At 48.6% G+C, this 19,386-nt stretch overlaps 1 protein-coding gene and 1 non-coding gene across 4 annotated transcripts in view; both read right to left on the bottom strand.

The window, feature by feature from the left end:
• Positions 1 to 19,386, bottom strand: part of GNG2 (G protein subunit gamma 2) — a 59,067-nt gene that overhangs the window by 14,928 nt on the left and 24,753 nt on the right. The gene's annotated exons all lie outside the window — the stretch shown is intronic.
• On the bottom strand, positions 12,963 to 13,035 carry TRNAK-UUU (transfer RNA lysine (anticodon UUU)). The gene has a single exon. It is a non-coding gene; the product is annotated as a tRNA-Lys (tRNA).

Here is a 19,386-nt window from a genome sequence, read left to right as displayed (position 1 = left end):
GCAGACAATACTGGGCTAGATGGATTCCGATTGCAGCTTGCTACACATCCCTGTGCTTTCAGACCAGTTCCATTCTTCGAGAGCTGATATTGCCTGTCTTCTCCTGCAGAACGTAGGCCACTTCACACACTGCAAAATGCCAAGCGTGGCTTCCCAACAAGATCCTAGCATGGCCCTAGCACAGGGATGGCCAAACTTGGCCCTCCAGCTGTTTTGGTACTACAACTCCCATCATCCCTAGCTAACAGGACCAGTGGTCAAGGATGATGTGGGTTGTAGTCCCAAAACAGCTGGAGGGCCAAGTTTGGTCATCGCTGCCCTAGCATATGATGCTCAATGGACAGATTATATCAGCCTTTGCCAACATGGTGCCTTCCAGATGTTTTGTACTACAATTCCCATCAGCTCTTGCCAGCAGGCTGGATTACAGATGATCTCCTATAAGGAAAGTGCCCTCATTGTAGGAATTCTGCAACATGCAAAAGAACCATTTGAATCCACCCTAATAATAATAATAATACCGGTAATAATAATATATTTATTTATACCCTGCCCATCTGGCTGGGTTTCCCCAGCCACTCTGGGCGGCTCCCAACAGAATATTAAAAGCACGATAAAACATCAAACATCAAGAACTTCCTTAAACAGGGCGGCCTTCAGATGTCTTCTAAAAGTCAGATTGTTTATTTCCTTGACATCTGATGGGAGGGAGTTCTCCAGGGAGGGCGCCACCACCGAGAAGGCCCTGGTTCCCTGTAACCTCACTTCTCACAGTGAGGGAACCGCCAGAAGGGCCTCGGAGCTGGACCTCAGTGTCCGGGCAGAACAATGGGGGTGGAGACGCTCCTTCAGGTATACTGGACCGAGGCCGCTTAGGGCTTTAAAGGCATCAACACTTTGAATTGTGCTCGAAAACGTACTGGGAGCCAATGTAGGTCTTTCAGGAATTTGAAATGCATCTCCAACTCCTCGGATGTACACAGAGAATCTTTAGCTGCAACAACGCAATACTCCTGCAACTGAGTACATGTGGAAAGGCAGGAAGTTTTAAAACAGCCCTTATCCCATGGCGAAATGGGTTACTGCAGGCATCCCCAAACTTCGGCCCTCCAGATGTTTTGGACTACAATTCCCATCATCCCTGACCACTGGTCCTGTTAGCTAGGGATCATGGGAGTTGTAGGCCAAAACATCTGGAGGGCCGCAGTTTGGGGAAGCCTGGGTTACTGCGTGTGGCTGTTAACCAGAAGGTTGGTGGTTCGAGTCCACCCAGGGTTGGCTGGGGGTAGGATTCCTGCATTGCAGGGGGTTGGACTAGAGGACCGAATAGCTCTGCTATTCTGTGATTCCATGGTTATGTCAACCAAACCACTTGCCAGAGGCTACCACAGCGATTTTGTGGCATGCATGCTTCCTATACAAAACCAGCTTATATAATTCACGGCAATTGATTGATTGATTGATTGATTGCTGCATCCTATAATTTAGTATAGCTTTTTTTGTTGTTGTTGCAAAGAAGTTCTGGGCTTAAGCTCCAGAGAGCTCTAGCTCGGCTTAACCCTTGCTGGTTCTCCACTGCCCTTTTTAAAGGGAGGAGGGGGAATATTCATTCTGCAAAGGCTCGACCGCGCTATTAAAAGTACTGGGAGGTTTTTAAAACTCCGTAATGGAAGGTCTCTGCATTGTTTAGCTGGCAAAAAGAAAAAAAAGAGAAAGAAAAATGGGAAACAGAACTTTGTAACGGATGGGAAGCATCGCTAAGTTAAACAAGATCTGGACAGCCGGCTAATTGATTGCAAGCGAGACGCCCCGTGTTGGAACGTTGACAGATGACATTTATGTTATTTTCAGGCACTCGCAGCTTTTCTCCCTCGAATGTTGGCAAGTAGCAAAGATTTAACAGGCACAACAGCTCACAACAGCCTGGAGGCGTTTGGTCACGTGAGCCTCAAAATGGCATTGCAACGCCTGCTCATGAATATGTAAATAAGAATGATAGGGATTTGCACAAAAGAGGGTGGAGAAAGTTCAGAAAAGGACAAAACACATTGATTCATATGCTGGTGGGGGGGGTGGACACAGGTCATTGTCTTCTTGTGCTGGATATGGGATAAAGGGGAGTCACATCGGCAGTGCCGGCGCTAGGGCTTTTTGCGCCCTAGGCTAAATCACCTTCTGGCGCCACCCCCCAGCACATGCGTCATGACGCGTGCACAATGCCGCTGATGCCGCTGCGTCCTCTCCATATGCGGGAGGGCGCTGAGCTCTCATTTTGGCTCGCGCGCCTCCCGCCTATGGAGGGGACGCTGTGAGCTTTTTAGCGGCGGCGGCGGCAGCAACAGCGCCCATAGCTGAAGGCTTCAGCTACGGGCGCCAGGGGCGCCGCCACCGCTCGCTCGTTGCAGCCACTGAGGAGTTCAGCGCGTCCCCTCCATAGGCGGGAGGGCGCTGAGCTCTCATTTTGGCTCGCGAGCCTCCCGCCTATGGAGGGGACGCTGTGAGGTCTTCAGCAGCGGCGGCGGCGGCAATGAGTGAGCGGCGGCGGCAGCAACAGCGCCCATACCTGAAGGCTTCAGCTACGGATGCTGCCGCCGCCACCATTCATTGCTCCTCCATAGGCGTGAGGAGCGCGCACCGTGGGAGGGCGGCGGCAGCGCGGGGTTTTTGCGCCCCCTCCATTTATGCGCTCTAGGCAAGTGCCTAGTTCGCCTAAACGGACGCACCGGCCCTGCACATCGGGCTAAAAGGGTCCTCCTTTGCTTGTCCCCGTGCTAGTCTAAGTTTTAGTTACAGGTATCTGAAGAAGTGTGTGCATGCACATGAAAGCTCATACCAATGACAAACTTAGTTGGTCTCTAAGGTGCTACTGGAAGGAATTTTTTTACTTTGTTTAGTCTAAGTTTGTTGGTTAATTTTTCTAGTGGGTACATTTTGGCACCAGTGGTCTACACACACACACACACACACACCATACTGCAAACCAAATACAGTAAACGCAACAAACCAAACTCTCTGGACCCTCCAATCTCTTGCTGTGCCAACAAAAATAAGTAACTATACAAATAAAGGTCCTACCTGCATGACGCCGACACAAAAATCACAGCGCAAACACTATGCAATAGAAGAAAAGATCATTATCCCCCCCTCTCCTCTCTTTCCTCCCAATATCTCCAACAATAGTATCTCATACTGAAAGTGGAGAGGCTATATGTTCTTTCCCGTGCTTATTCGCTTGTTTTGTAACACAATAAACCTTCAATAAAAAAGAAAAGGTAAAGGAATGGAGCGACCCCCTATCATAGAATCATAGAAGCTTAGAGTTGAAAGGGACCTCCAAGGGTCATCTAGTTCAACCCCCTGCAATGCAGGAATCTCAGCTAAAGCATCCAGGACAGATGCTTAGAAATTTCCAAAGAAGGAGAGTCTACCACCTCCCGTGGGAGTCTGTTCAACTGTCAAACAGCTCTTACTGTCAGAAAGCTTTTCCAAATGTTTAGTTGGAATCTCCTTTCTTGTGACTTGAAGCCATTGGTTTGAGTCCTACCCTCCAGAGTGGGAGAAAACAAGTATGCTGCCTCCTCCATGTAACAGCCCTTAAGATATTGGAAGCTGGCTATCCTATCTCCTCTCAGTCGTCTCTTTTCCAGGCTAAACATACCCAGCTCCTTCAAGCACACCTTGTAAGGCTTGGTTTCCAGACCCTTGATCATCTTGGTTGCCCTCCTCTGCACACCTTCCAGCTTGTCAACATCTTTCCTAAATTGTGGTGCCCAGAACTGGACACAGTATTTCAGGTGTGGTCTGACTAAGGCAGAATAGAATGGGACTATTATTTCCCTTGACCTAGACACTAGACTTCTGTTGATGCAGCCTAGAATAACATTAGCTTTGTTTTTCCTGCTGCATCACACTGTGGACTCATGTTAACCTTTTGGTCCACCAAGACCCCCAGATCCTTTTCACATGTACTGCTAGTAAGCCAGGTGTCCCCCGTCTTATACTTGTGCATCTGGTTCTTCCTGTCTAAGTGCAGAACCTGACGTTTGTCCCTCCTGAAATTCATTTTGATAGCTTGCGCCCAGTTCTCCACTTCCTGAGAGCCACAGAGACAATATGCTATACTAGAGTCTTCATAGGTCAGGGCTAGGCATTGCTACATTCACCTTGCCTACAAAGGTCCGTATAGTTAAAGCTATGGTTTTCCCAGTAGTGATGTATGGAAGTGAGAGCTGGACCATAAAGAAGGCTGATCGCCGAAGGATTGATGCTTTTGAATTATGGTGCTGGAGGAGACTCTTGAGAGTCCCATGGACTGCAAGAAGATCAAACCTATCCATTCTGAAGGAAATCAGCCCTGAGTGCTCCCTGGAAGGACAGATCGTGAAGCTGAGGCTCCAATACTTTGGCCACCTCATGAGAAGAGAAGACTCCTTGGAAAAGACCCTGATGTTGGGAAAGATGGAGGGCACTAGGAGAAGGGGACGACAGAGGACAAGATGGTTGGACAGTGTTCTTGAAGCTACGAACATGAGTTTGACCAAACTGCGGGAGGCAGTGCAAGACAGGAGTGTCTGGCGTGCTATGGTCCATGGGGTCACGAAGAGTTGGACATGACTAAACGACTAAACAACAACAACAGGCATTGCTATAAAGAAAGCCTTCATAAACACCTAAAACCAATTTTTAAAATTATTTTCTGATATGGAAAATCTGTATTTTCCACTGTCTTCTGCAAGCCCAGCTCCCAAATCAGATACTGGAATTTTTGGCCCTTCCAGACTGGCTGGGTATATTCCACAACACGCCATTGATTCAATGCCAGTGCACTTAGTGATGGATTCAACAGTCTGCTTACATGTTGTCCTGCAATGCTTCCCCAATGTAAAGGCTTTATTGCCCTCGAGGTGAAGGGCGCCCTTGTGCTCTGCGCAATGAAAGGAGGACGAAAATCAAACTGGAATATCATCGTAAAAACTTGCAGGGTTTTATCAGGAGCCTACGTGACGTGCATAGACCGAAACGAAGAAGTATGTCCACTGCAAAAGTTTTGCAGGCACAAACAAGTACTGAAAGCAGGCTCGTGTACCACGGAAGTGAGCACAAATCACCATTAATGCACCAGAAAAAGGGCAAACTTGTTTAAGGTTTCGAAGCGAATGTTAGCATGGTGAGAAAATCAGACGTACCAAGCAAAACGAATGCAAAGGTTCCATTGATGCTGAAGTAAAACCTCATCTTAATTTTACAATCTCCTGCTAAGGGATTCCAAAAAGATGCCTGTTTCTGCTCAGCAGAGAGGCGGTTAGAGAAACAGTAACTCCTTGACTAAGCTACAGAGGATCTGGTTGGGGAAATGCTGTTGGCAGGACAAGGTGGACATTGTCCAAAGAGCAAGCTGTGTGCCTGCCGAGCTGCTGCTGTGATTTAGCAGGTACTGGAAAGGAGACATTTATTATATTTTTAAAAAGGGAACGAGGAACTTAAAAGAGCTCGAAACACAGGGCCTAATTCAACCCTGTTTGGCTGCCATCCGACGCACTCTGACTTGGGAGTAAGCCTCACGGGAATCGGTCAGTAGAGCATGAGACTCTTAATCTCAGGGCTGTGGGTTCGAGTCACATGTTGGGCAAAAGATTCCTGCATCGAAGGAGATTGGATGACCCCCGTGGTCCCTTCCAACTCTTGGATGTCGCTTGGAAAGTGTATAGTCACACAGCGCACAGACTATGAAACTTGCTCCCCCAGGAGGCAGAACATCTACTTTGTTGGGCTGGTCATGTTGTGCGGATGCCTGATGATCGTCTTCCAAAGCAACTACTCTATTCCGAACTTAAAAATGGAAAGCGTAATGCCAGTGGTCAACAAAAGAGGTTTAAAGACTCCCTCGAGGCAAATCTTTAAAAATGTAGTATAAACACCAACAACTGGGAAACACTGGCCTGCGAGTGCTCCAATTGGAGAAGAGCCTTCACCAAAGGTGTTACGGGCTTGGAAGATGCTTGAACTCAGGACGAAAGGGAGAAACGTGCTAAGAGTTTGGCAAACTCTCACCCAGAAACCTATGTCTCCACTGTGGAAGGATGTGTGGATCCAGAATTGGTCTCCACAGTCACCTATGGACACACCGCTCGTGTTCATGAAAGAGAATCTTACACTGAAGTCCAGCGCCGAGGGCCTTCTGGCATTTGCTCGCTGCAAGAAGCCAAGTTACAGGGAACCAGGAAGAGGGCCTTCTTGGTGGTAGCACCTGCCTTGTGGAATGCCCTCCCACCAGATGTTAAAGAGAAAAACAACTACCAGACTTTTAGAAGACATCTGAAGGCATCCTGTTTAGGGAAGCTTTTAATGTTTAACTGACTATTGTATTTTAATATTTTTGTTGGAAGCCGCCCAGAGTGGCTGGGGAAACCCAGCCAGATGGGTGGGGTATAAATTATTATTATTATTATTATTATTATTATTATTATTATTATTATATGAGTGATCACCAAAGAAGAAGGAGGAGGCCACCAACCTAGAATCATAGAAACATAGAGTTGGAAGAGACCACAAGGGCCATCCAGTCCAACCCCCTGCCAAGCAGGAAACACCATCAAAGCATTCTTGACATATGCCTGTCAAGCCTCTGCTTAAAGACCTCCAAAGAAGGAGACTCCACCACACTCCTTGGCAGCAAATTCCACTGCCAAACAGCTCTTACTGTCAGGAAGTTCTTCCTAAAGTTTAGGTGGAATCTTCTTTCTTGTAGTTTGAATCCATTGCTCCGTGTCCGCTTCTCTGGAGCAGCAGAAAACAACCTTTCTCCCTCCTTTTATGATGATGATGATAATGATAATGATAATAATAATTTTATTTATACCCTGCTCATCTGCAAATGAGCAAATTCCACTGCCGAACAGCTCTTACTGTCAGGAAGTTCTTCCTAATGTTTAGGTGGAATCTTCTTTCTTGAAGTTTGAATCCATTGCTCCATGTCCGCTTCTCTAGAGCAGCAGAAAACAACCTTTCTCCCTCCTCTAGATAGCTTAAAAAGAGAATGAGGCAAATTTGTGGAGGAGATGGGCCTGAGGACTACTAGCCAGGATGGGTCTGCTCTACCCCCACAGTTGCTGGAAGCAAACAGGGAGAGTTGCTCTTGTGCTTGGATCCTGCAATGGGGATTCTCATTGGGGCATCTGGTTGGCCACTGTGAGAACAGGATGCTGCACTTAAATGTGCCATTGGTCTTACCCAGCAGGCTCTCCTTATGCTCTTAGAGACTACAGTGTTAAGCTGCCTATAGCCAGGATACTGGCTATTCCTGAAAGCCCATGAATGTAATAAAATCCAGCTGGGGAGACATCCTTTCACACCAAGAGTCTGAAGCGGATGCAGATGAACACTGGAGCACTTTTAAGAAGAGGACCGAGCTGGGTGTGATGAAAAAGAGCCGAGATTAGGATCTGGCGGCACCCATCTCACAGCCGGTGGCTGCAAACCCTGCTCCCTTTGCCCATGTGGTTTGATTTCAAACCACGCCAGCAAAGGAAGCACTTCCCCAAGGGGTTGCTGTCGGCTCTGATCAGCTGTTTGGTGACATAATTGTTTTGGCAGCAGATATTTGGGTGAGCCTCAGCCGTCGCGAGGCAGGATACACATTCAGTTCCTCTGCTGGTGTTACTCAATTGGTTAGAGGAAATGAAGGAGGACCTGTTGTTTAAGGAAATAAATTCTCTTCTGCTGGCGGCAAGGCCGGAAGTGTCTCAATGGCAGGGACGTAGCCAGGATCAAAATTAGGGGGGGCAAGTGGCAAGTGGCGGGGCCAAGGCACGGGGGAGGGGCCACAGTGGGGCAAGGAAAGCTATGATCGGCAGGGGCGAGGGGACGCCAGGATCAGCCCGAAATCGGGCTGTTCCGATCCCCTCCTCCCCCTCCACGATCTCCAGGGCGGGTGGAGGAAAAGCTGGCTTTCCTTCCACCCGCCCCACAGCCAGCAAGGGAGAAGGGAGACGTCCCTTCTAGCTGGCTGGTTGTGGGGCGGGTGGAGGGAAAGTCCCAGAGCTGCGCAAAGCGTTTGGCTGGCTTTCCCTCCACCCGCCCCACAGCCAGCCGGCTAGAAGGGACGTCTCCCTTCTCCCTGGCTGGCTGTGGGGCGGGCGGAGGGAAAGCCAGCCGCTCTGAGGCTTTCCCTCCACTCGCCCCACAGCAGCCAGGGAGAAGGAAGACGACACCGGGCGGCGGGCAGCGGGGCAGGCTGGCCACAAGCGGCCCTGCTTCTAGGGGGGGCAACTGCCCCCTCCTGCCCCCCTGCCTACGCCCATGCTCAATGGCGGGACGAGACAGAACCTTTATCTATGGTACTGGAGAATGTGGGGGACCGGAATGGTGACATGACAGAATCCAAGAGCTGCAGTATTGGAAGGGATCCCAAGGGTCATCTAGTACAGCCCCCTGCAATGCAGGAATCTCAGCTTAAGTATCCCTGACAGGTGGCCACTTCCAAGGAAGGACTGCCTTCTGAAGGAGTCTGTTCCACTGTCAAACAGCTCTTGCTTTCAGAAAATTCTTCCTGAATCTCCTTTCTTGTCCCTTGAATCCACAGGTTGCGGGTCTCACCCCCCAGAGCAGGAGGAAGCAAGCTTGTTCCGTCTTCCACACAAGAACCCTTCAGATGTTTGAAGAGGGCTATCATCTTCTCCGTCCTTTCCTGAGGCACCTGAACAAACATGTTGGGATGTGCTCTGGTTTGCAGAGGGCCTGTCCTGCTAAGAGATGCCCAATCAGCAGGAAAGATGATATTTTTTTACTGAGAGAAGTACAGTCATACCTCGGTTTAAGTATGCTTCGGTTTGAGTACTTTCAGTTTAAGTTCTCCGCGGATCCGACTGGAACGGATCAATCCACTTTCCATTACTTTCAATGGGAAAGTTTGCTTCAGGTTAAGTACGCTGGAGAGCTGGACAATAAAGAAGGCTGATCGCCAAAGAATTGATGCTTTTGAATTATGGTGCTGGAGGAGACTCTTGAGAGTCCCATGGACTGCAAGAAGACCAAACCTATCCATTCTGAAGGAAATCAGCCCCGAGCGCTCACTGGAAGGACAGATCGTGAAGCTGAGGCTCCAATACTTTGGCCACCTCATGAGAAGAGAAGACTCCCTAGAAAAAGACCCTGATACTGGGAAAGATTGAGGGCACTAGGAGAAGGGGACGACAGAGGACGAGATGGTTGGACAGTGTTCTCGAAGCTACAAACATGAGTTTGACCAAACTGCGGGAGGCAGTGGAAGACAGGAGTGCCTGGTGTGCTCTGGTCCATGGGGTCACGAAGAGTCGGACACGACTAAACGACTAAACAACAACAACAAGTACGCTTCAGGTTAAGTATGGACTTCCAGAACCAATTACACTCATACTTTGGGTTAAGTACGCTTCAGTTTGAGTACTCCGTGGACCCGTCTGGAACAGATTAATCCACTTTCCATTACTTTCAATGGGAAAGTTCGCTTCAGGTTAAGTACGCTTCAGGTTAAGTACAGACTTCCAGAACCAATTGTGTACTTAATCCGAGGTACCACTGTATTTCCACCTTTGCACAGATTGTAGCCGATCAGAGTAAGAGAAGTTCTGTATGCATTTAGGGACACTGAAAAAACAAGGTGCTTTGGTTTTGAGACATTGGTGGGCAAGTTCTGTTGCATGCAATGGAGCGCCAAGGAAAACACAAATACCTCTGAAAGATATTGGCGCACACCAAACCATTTTCCTGTGCACAGAAAACAGTAGATCTAGCTGAAAAGGCGACATGTGGCCATCTGCCTTGATCCTTGAAATTCATCCCTAATCATTCTTATTGCATAATTATAAGATCATTGCACAATCTAAGAAAGTGGCACGGCTGTGTGGCTGTGACTGTCATGAATTTCGTCAATACTTTGCCCTGTGCTATGGTGAGATGCATTGCATTTTTATCGACCCACTCGCTGGATCAGCACCTTGCCGTGGTGAGTGGGCTTGCATGTTCCTATCACCCTTGTGAGCGAAGCCGTCGGGAATCTCGTACTCCCAGCAGGGTCACCCAAGGCGGTAAGGTCATAGAATCATAGAATCATAGAGTTGGAAGAGACCACAAGGGCCATCCAGTCCAACCCCCTGCCAAGCAGGAAACACCATCAAAGCATTCCTGACAGATGGCTGTCAAGCCTCTGCTTAAAGACCTCCAAAGAAGGAGACTCCACCACACTCCTTGGCAGCAAATTCCACTGCCGAACAGCTCTTACTGTCAGGAAGTTCTTCCTAATGTTTAGGTGGAATTTTCTTTCTTGTAGTTTGAATCCGTTGCTCCGTGTCCGCTTCTCTTGAGCAGCAGAAAACAACCTTTCTCCCTCCTCTATATGACATCCTTTTATATATTTGAACATGGTTATCATATCACCCCTTAACCTTCTCTTCTCCAGGCTAAACATACCCAGCTCCCTAAGCCGTTCCTCATAAGGCATCGTTTCCAGGCCTTTGACCATTTTGGTTGCCCTCTTCTGGACACGTTCCAGCTTATCAGTATCCTTCTTGAACTGTGGTGCCCAGAACTGGACACAGTACTCCAGGTGAGGTCTGACCAGAGCAGAATACAGTGGTACTATTACTTCCCTTGATCTAGATGCTATACTCCTATTGATGCAGCCCAGAATTGCATTGGCTTTTTTAGCTGCTGCATCACACTGCTGACTCATGTCAAGTTTGTGGTCTACCAAGACTCCTAGATCCTTTTCACATGTACTGCTCTCAAGCCAGGTGTCTCCCATCCTGTATTTGTGCCTTTCATTTTTTTTTGCCCAAGTGTAGTACTTTACATTTCTCCTTGTTAAAATTCATCTTGTTTGCTTTGGCCCAGTTGTCTAATCTGTTAAGGTCATTCTGAAGTGAGATCCTGTCCTCTGGGGTGTTAGCCACCCCTCCCAATTTGGTGTCATCTGCAAACTTGCTCAGGATGCCCTCAAGCCCATCATCCAAGTCATTGATAAAGATGTTGAACAAGACTGGGCCCAAGACAGAACCCTGTGGCACCCCACTAGTCACTACTCTCCAGGATGAGGAGGAGCCATTGATGAGCACCCTTTGGGTTCGGTCAGTAAGCCAGTTACAAATCCACTGAATGGTAGCATTGTCTAGCCCACATTTTACCAGCTTCTTTACAGGTCAAAGGGAAGGAGTTAGACAAAGAATGATCCAAGAAGTCCTCAGTGGCAGAACAGGCTAAACATACCCAGCTCCCTAAGTCGTTCCTCATAAGGCATCGTTTCCAGGCCTTTGACCATTTTGGACACGTTCCAGCTTGTCAGTATCCTTCTTGAACTGTGGTGCCCAGAACAGGACACAGTACTCCAGGTGAGGTCTGACCAGAGCAGAATACAGAAGAAGAAGAGCTTTCTATCGACAATACAGTCATTGTTTCTAACGGTGCATCCACAGATATAAGTTAGCATTTGCAAATGCTGTGCAAACATGAGTCTCACTTTTGGCAACGCCACCCTTACGTCATGCAAATCTGTGCCATAAAAAAAAAAAAAAGCAAGAGCTATAGATTTGTTGCTCGATAAAGCGTTTGCCTGGAAAGGCAGATGTTTTGATTACCACCATGATGACTCACTGGAGCAGGCGGTGTCTGGCAAGGAAACTGTTTAGAGAAAAGCCCCCCTGGCAATAATATGTTGTTTGCAGGGCGACAGAGTCAAGGGAGAGACAGTACAAGTGCCAGTCTCGTTCCTGAAATGAGAGGTGCCTCGAATGAACAGGAAAGGTCGGTGCTTGGTTGGCAGAGCAGCTGCTTTGCTTGTAGAAGGCCCCAGGCTTCATTCTGGGCATCTCCAGACGGAAGCAGGAGGCTCCCCTGCCAGAAATCCTGGAGCGCTGCTGCCAGTCAGTGTAGGCAATGCTGAGCTGGATGGACCAACGGTTTGTCACAGAACAAGGCAGCTTCGTAGGTTCCTATTGACCGTGCCTAAAGGGGAGTCCTGGGAATCGAAAAAGCCCTTCTCTGTACTATCAGATACATGGGACTGTCGTGGGTATTTGGTACCGACAGAAAATAATAATAATAATAATAATAATAATAATAATAATAATAATAATCCCATCTGATTGGGTTGCCACAGCGACTCTGGGAAGCTAATCATATTTTGCTTTATAAGGATATTCTGTTTTAAAAGCTCATATCACTCATGCCCACAGGCAAGCCATATACCTCTTTAAATATAGTCCCAGAATGTGTACCTCAGCTTCTGAAAACCATTTAAAATAATCTGAAAAACTGGACTGGAATCATGCAAGAGAATGTATGCAGGAATAGTGAATTCTATTGGGTTTTAGCTGGTATGTCAGGACTGAAGCCTATAAGGGTATTTCACCTGCATATCACGTGTTTAGATTATGATGAGCCATCGTGCACCCAATTTAATTCATGCGGATTTACGCTATCCTGTTTTCTTGTTTGGCTATTATCCTAGCTGCTTTGGAATTTGAAAAGTGGATTATAAGCAGATTCAGACATGAAGCGAGCCAGCCCGGTTGAGGCCTGGGGTAGTTTCTTTCGGCCTGCGGAATTTGGGAAGCGCTTGGCGTAGGGCAAGGACTGCCTTGGAGCTGGATTTAAAAGCTGGGCTTCGTTTCCATAGCAACGTGGAGAGAGAAATGACCAGCTCCCCAAAGAGGTCAGTTGCTCGAGAACGGATAAGACGGATCTGAGATCTGTGCAGGGCTGCCTTCCCAGTCTGACAGAGCAGCGGAGGGTCGCAGCCCCACAAGCGACCAGAACGAAAGAACTCAACGCCCTAGCCTTTCTTGACAGGGGTGGAAATGGAGAGATGTGGCCATCAATGAACAAAGAGCTGCAGCACACCTCTGACAGAATAATAGACTCAGAATTGTAGAGTTGGAAGGGACCCCCCAGGGTCATCTAGTCCAACCCCCTGCGAGGCAGGAATATTTTGCCCAAGGTGGGACTCGAACCCACGATCCTGAGGTTAAAAGTCTCATGCTGTACCACCTGAGCCACAAAGGCAGATATTTGCAAAGTGTGCTGATTGTGCTAGCGTTTTGATCACCAACAACTACTGTACTCATAGAATCATAGAATCATAGAGTTGGAAGAGACCACAAGGGCCATCCAGTCCAACCCCCTGCCAAGCAGGAAACACCATCAAAGCATTATTGACATATGCCTGTCAAGCCTCTGCTTAAAGACCTCCAAAGAAGGAGACTCCACCACACTCCTTGGTAGCAAATTCCACTGCCGAACAGCTCTTACTGTCAGGAAGTTCTTCCTAATGTTTAGGTGGAATCTTCTTTCTTTCTTACTGTGTCTGACAGGAAATTCTTACACATGCCAACTGGATGGAACGCCACCTCCCACCCTCCAAAGTCTAAAATTCATCTCTCCGACACTTAAATGGAGGGAGTTTCCAAGGGCAGCTGCTGGCACACTAAAAGCCCAGGTCTTCTTCAGCAATGAAATGGGCCTTACAGTGAGAAGCCACCCGCAAGAGCAGAGCGCTGGCAGAGCGCAGTGTTTGGTTGGGTATACATGGGGTGAGATTATCTTTTTGGTTACACCTTGTTATACCCCCTCCCCCCAAAAAACCCCTGTCCAGACTGCCAAGGTGGGAGAGAGGGTTGCTAAGGGTTGCCAGGTGCTGAGCCGGAGATTGTGCTTTGAAAAAGTCCAGAGGTTAGCTGTTTTAATAATAATAATAATAATAATAATAATAATAATAATAATAATACTTTAAATGCCACCCACCTGACTGTGTTGCCCCAGACACTCTGGGCGGCTCCCAACAAAATATTAAAAACACAAGAAAACATCAAACATGAAAAGCTTCCCCAAACAGGGCTGCCTTCAGATATCTACAAAAGGTTGTATAGTTATTTATTTCCTTGACATCTGGTGGGAGGGCATTCCACAGGGTGGGCGCCACCACCGAGAAGGCCCTCTGCCTGGTTCCCTGTAACTTCGCTTCTCACAATGAGGGAACCGCCAGAAGGCCCTCGGAGCTGGACCTCAGTGTCCGGGCAGAACGATGGGGGTGAGGATGCTTCTTCAGGATTCCTGCCTTGGAGGGGGTTAGACTAGATGACCCTTGGTGTCCCTACTGACTCTAGGATTCTGTGCAATTGAGAATGACCCAAGGACCCAATGGACTAAGCCAAAATGGCTGGAAAAGAATCAGAAACCAGGATGATAAAAACTTCGGTAAGGACTGGGGAAAATTTGTAATCTACTTGAAAGAACACCGTAAACAATTAAAAATATTAACAGGGCTGCAATAACTTTTGCACTGTGCAAAAAAAATGGGAAAAGTTGAGTTTTGTGGACAAATAGAGGACGATATGATATGCAGTGGAATGTGATTATTTGCAGACTCCACGCAGGGGAGGAAGGAAGTCCGAGAATTCTACATTTTATGATTGTCTTCTGTGTTTGGATGTAAAACTAAAATGTAAAATTAAATTAAAATTAAATATAGATATAAAAAGAGAATGACTTCAGGCAGACATGCCAAACAAGTGTCGACTTCTTCCCTGCTTTCTGGTCCTAACCCAACTCCTGGCAGCCAGGGGGGTTGCCTCCTTGTCGGAAACGTAGCCTGAACTTTCTCTTCCCTCGGCCAAATTGCATCATCTTCTCGGAGGACGCCTTCGACTCTCTATTGACGCTGTATTTTTAGTAGTCTCCAGACAAAGGCAACTCGCACCTGGCCCAGAGGCCTGTGGGATTCGTTCCAGTGATGACATCAGCGGCGACAAAAGAGGCTGCCTGAATGAGTGTCCCCTTGGCGTGAAGCCTTTCGGACTGCTTTAATTAGGTATCTGCTCCAAAGGCGAATTAATTAATTGGCACGCGGCACCTGGAGCACGGCAGCCGCAGGGGCCCCATCACGGCTTCAAATACAGCAAACACGTCGCACGCCCTGCTATTACAGAGATGGACACACAAGGGGCCGGCCCTGCCATTAGGCTAAATGTGGAAGCTGCCTCGGGCGGAAGGTGCTGAGGGGCAGGGAGCTGTAGGAGAGAGATGCATGGGGCAGGCAGCCTCAGGCTCTTATTTTCCATATCCAGAATCTACTGCACATTGATCTCCATAACTTTGTGAACCGGGGAGCAAATTCCACAGTGTACCATCTGGTATTCAGAGGTAGACTCATAGCTGCCAAGTCTCCTGTATTCCCCGGGAAATCCCCGTTTTCCCAGCTGTTCCTAGCTGAAAAAACGGATTTTTTTGTTTTTCCCTGGTTTATTCTGGCGCGATGGCCATTTTGGAACTGGGCAGAGCATGCTTAGAAGCGACTTTTGATGCTGCTCTGCCCAGTTCCAAAATGGCTGCAGTGCGACTTCTGGCGTGGCGGCCATTTTGGAACTGGGCAAAGCAGCATCAAAAGTCACTTCTGAACATGCTCCGCCCAGTTCCAAAATGGCGGCAGCACTACTTTCGGCCTGCTACTTCCGCCCGGTCCCTTATTTCTCCGACAGCAACTTGGCAGGTATGGGTAGACTGTGCCTGGGCATGTAGGTTCTGCTATTGCAGTAGAGCTCCATAAGAAGGGCCCTGCCGGATCAGGCCAAAGGCCCATCTAGCTCAGCATCCTGTTCTTACAGTGGCCAACCAGGTGGCTATACGTATAGGAAGCTCGAAAGCAGGATCTGAGCGCACAGCCTTTTAAACTTGTGTGATTCCCAGCAATTGGTATTCAGAGCAGCAGCGTAGCTAGCCGCTGGGGCACTCGGAGTGGCAACCCACTCCGCACGGCGCATGGGCAGCGCCGCTCTGGGCGGCATGTACGCCGTATGGAGTGATGCTGCGCATGCGCCGTACGGAGCTGGTTGCTGGCAGCAGCGCTCAAGCGTTGTGATCCCCTGCTCACAGCTGAGGATCCCGGCGTTGGAGCGCCGGTGTTGGCAAACCGTGAGCAAGCCGCGGAGCGAAGTTTTTTAAAAAAGCCTCGCTCTGCAGCTTGCTCGCTCACCTGCCAGGCACGCTCAAGCGGAGGCGAGGGGTGGGCCAGGGAGGGGTGTCAGCGGCGGAAGAAGCAAAGTGCGCTACGGAGCGGGTTGCCGGCGCCGCCGCTCCAGCACCGGAATCACAGAGGATCCCGGCGCTGGAGTGGCGCCGCGGGCAAACTGCGAGCAAGCTGCGGAGCATTTTTTTTAAAAGCCTCGCTCTGCAGCTTGCTTGCTCACCTGCTCAGCATGCGCTTTGCTTCTTCCTGCTGGGGTGGAGGCAAGGGGCGGGCCATGGAGGGGCGTCCCTCTCTGGCCTTCCCCTCGCCTCCGCCCCAGCAGAAAGAAGCAAAGCGTGCCAGTCGAGCAAGTGAGCGAGCAGCCAGCCACCGAGCGACGGCTGGCTGCTCACTCGTGGGGGGGAGCGCCGAGTGTCACCCTCCCCTCCAGGGTGGCACCCGGGGCGAACTGCCCCCTACACCCCCCTTGCTACGCCACTGATTCAGAGGCCTCCAGAAGCTGACGCAGAGCCCAGCCACGAGGTTTAGGATCCTTTGATGGCAATAATCCTCTTTTAAAGAAGCCCAAGTTTGTTTGTTTGTTTGTTTTTAAAAAAGCACAACAGGTTATGGAAACTTAGGGAGCTGGGTATGTTTAGCCTGGAGAAGAGAAGGTTAAGGGGTGATATGATAGCCATGTTCAAATATATGAAAGGATGTCATATGGAGGAGGGAGAAAGGTTGTTTTCTGCTGCTCCAGAGAAGCGGACACGGAGCAATGGATTCCAACTTCAAGAAAGAAGATTCCACCTAAACATTAGGAAGAACTTCCTGACAGTAAGAGCTGTTCGGCAGTGGAATTTGCTACCAAGGAGTGTGGTGGAGTCTCCTTCTTTGGAGGTCTTTAAGCAGAGGCTTGACAGGCATATGTCAAGAATGCTTTGATGGTGTTTCCTGCTTGGCAGGGGGTTGGACTGGATGACCCTTGTGGTCTCTTCCAACTCTATGATTCTATGAACTTTAAGCAAATACTGGCAGCGTTTGTTATGGTTAACTTTTAAAGCTGCTAAAATTTGACGGGCTGGAGAAGTAGGTTTCTTGAGGATGTCCCTCTGCTAATTCTGTGCCTGTAGGGGTGATGACCCACATAATGCCAATTAAACGGAACTAAATTGTACTACTGCAGCCTCCGGCTGTCTTTCGAATTGAGAAACACAACCCGTCTCGGCTTGGAAGAGGGAAGCCACATTCCAGGTTACAGCCAATCTTCCTGGGTGCTTCAGGGTTTAATTAATAAGGCTGGGGATGGGACTGAGACCGAGCCGCAAATGGGGACAGGCGCTATCAACATTGGGGCCCACAGAGAAGGGTCCAGTTATCCTCCCTGTGCCCCATGGAAGTAGCCCCAGCGTGTAGCCCTGGAAATGATGACTGTGCAGCGCAAAAATGCCAAGCTCTGGGACCAAGAGCAGCTCTATATAAGAAAACTCTGCCGTACAGCTCTTACGAGGGCCGGATTTAGGTTTGATGAGGCCCTAAGCTACCGAAGGCAATGGGGCCCTTTATATGTCCAGCTGACAACAAAGTGTCGCTGTTTTTTGTGTTGAATATATGCTGTATGGTAATTTATGGACCTAATGGGTATCTAAAGCCATTTGCACATGTTGCCATGCAACCAGTCCATGCAGAATGGAGGCACCCTATACAGTGGTACCTCGCTAGACGAATGCCCTGCTAGACGAATTTTTCGCTAGACGAACCGGTTTTGCGATCGGAGGTTGCCTCGCAAGACGAATTTGTTTTGTGAAAAATTCATCTAGCGAATCGCAGTTTTCCATAGGAATGCATTGAAATTCAATTAATGCGTTCCTATGGGGAAAAAAACATTCAATGCATTCCTATGGGATTCGCAAGACGAATTTTTCGCAAAATGAACTGACTCACAGAATGAATTAAATTCGTCTTGTGAGGCACCACTGTACTGTATATAGAAATGAGCAAACCAGGGATATTTGAGGGAGCAGGCTAGCAGGCGGGGCCCATGACTTACATCATAGCAGCCTACACAACACAAAACACTGTTGCTGTATGTAGGTTTTGTTTTATTTGTTTTTTATCTTTATTTTTTCCTTTAATTTTTTTTGCCCCCCCCCCCAAGAGAGTGGGGCCCTAAGCTATAGCTTGTTCAGCTTATACATAAATCCGGCACTGGCTCTTACTGTCCCAAAGTTCTTCCTGATGTTTAGTCGGAATCGCCTTTCTTGTAACTCGAAGCCATGAGTTCGAGTCCTACCTTCCAGAGCAGGAGGAAACAAGCTCAGTGGAGGCCAACCCCCCCCCCCCCCGGTTGCTTGTTAAAACATTCCTTTCGCCCCAAAGACAGGCAGGATCCCCAGCATCGAAAATACTATCCGCAACATATTAACACTGATCCTCTTTGCATCTCTCTTTAGTGAGCGTTCGGTGGGAATTGCAGGCTGCACAGCTGGAAGGAAGCCATAGATCAAATGGAAGAGAGTTTCCCTTCTCTTGGAAGTGGTTTAGCAGCGCAGACAAGACCCACGAGATCCCAGCGCCGCTTCCACTCTGGCAGCCAGAAGCGGAACCTCCTGTTGCCTCGACGCAGGAACTCCACTTCTGAACAAGAGAAGCCTCTGTGTGTGTCTGTGTGTGTTTGTGATTAACTTGGTGGAGGATAATTAAAGCATTTGCAAGGAACCTTGGGTGGGATCTACGCCAACGAAGCTGGAGTTTCTTAACTTTCCATCCAGGAATGTGGTATCTTGCTTTCCATCTGAAAAATCCCTCTGTTGTAAATAACCAGCAGATATGATTCCATGGTTCAAATACCTGGAGGAAAATGGAGCAAGCTTGTTTTCTGCTGCTCCAGAGGGCAGGATCTGAACCAGTGGTTTCAAACGACAAGGAAGGAGACAGCAGTCACACCTGGGAAATGGCTTTGACTAGCTGGCTACACCAGGTGAATTGTTATTTGCAAACCCGTTCTAGCGCTGATGACCGCAGACATAAAAATAAGTAGGGCATGCAATGAAAAGCTGGCAAGACCCCCAAAATCCAGTGGAACTCTTTCCTGTGCAGAACCTGAATTATGCAAAAGTAAGTAAGAGCCCTGAGTGCTCCCTGGAAGGACAGATCCTGAAGCTGAGGCTCCAATACTTTGGCCACCTCACGAGAAGAGAAGACTCCTTGGAAAAGACCCTGATGTTGGGAAAGATTGAGGGCACTAGGAGAAGGGGATGACAGAAGACGAGATGGTTGGACAGTGTTCTCGAAGCTACGAACATGAGTTTGACCAAACTGCGGGAGGCAGTGCAAGACAGGAGTGCCTGGCGTGCTCTGGTCCATGGGGTCACGAAGAGTCGGACACGACTAAACAACGACAACAAGAAAAC

This window comes from Zootoca vivipara, chromosome 1 (assembly GCF_965207765.1).
Source record: "Zootoca vivipara chromosome 1, rZooViv2.hap1.1, whole genome shotgun sequence".
NCBI classification, from domain to species: domain Eukaryota; kingdom Metazoa; phylum Chordata; class Lepidosauria; order Squamata; family Lacertidae; genus Zootoca; species Zootoca vivipara.
Note: the sequence above shows the minus strand (reverse complement) of the source record. Positions and strands in the feature narration are given on the sequence as shown.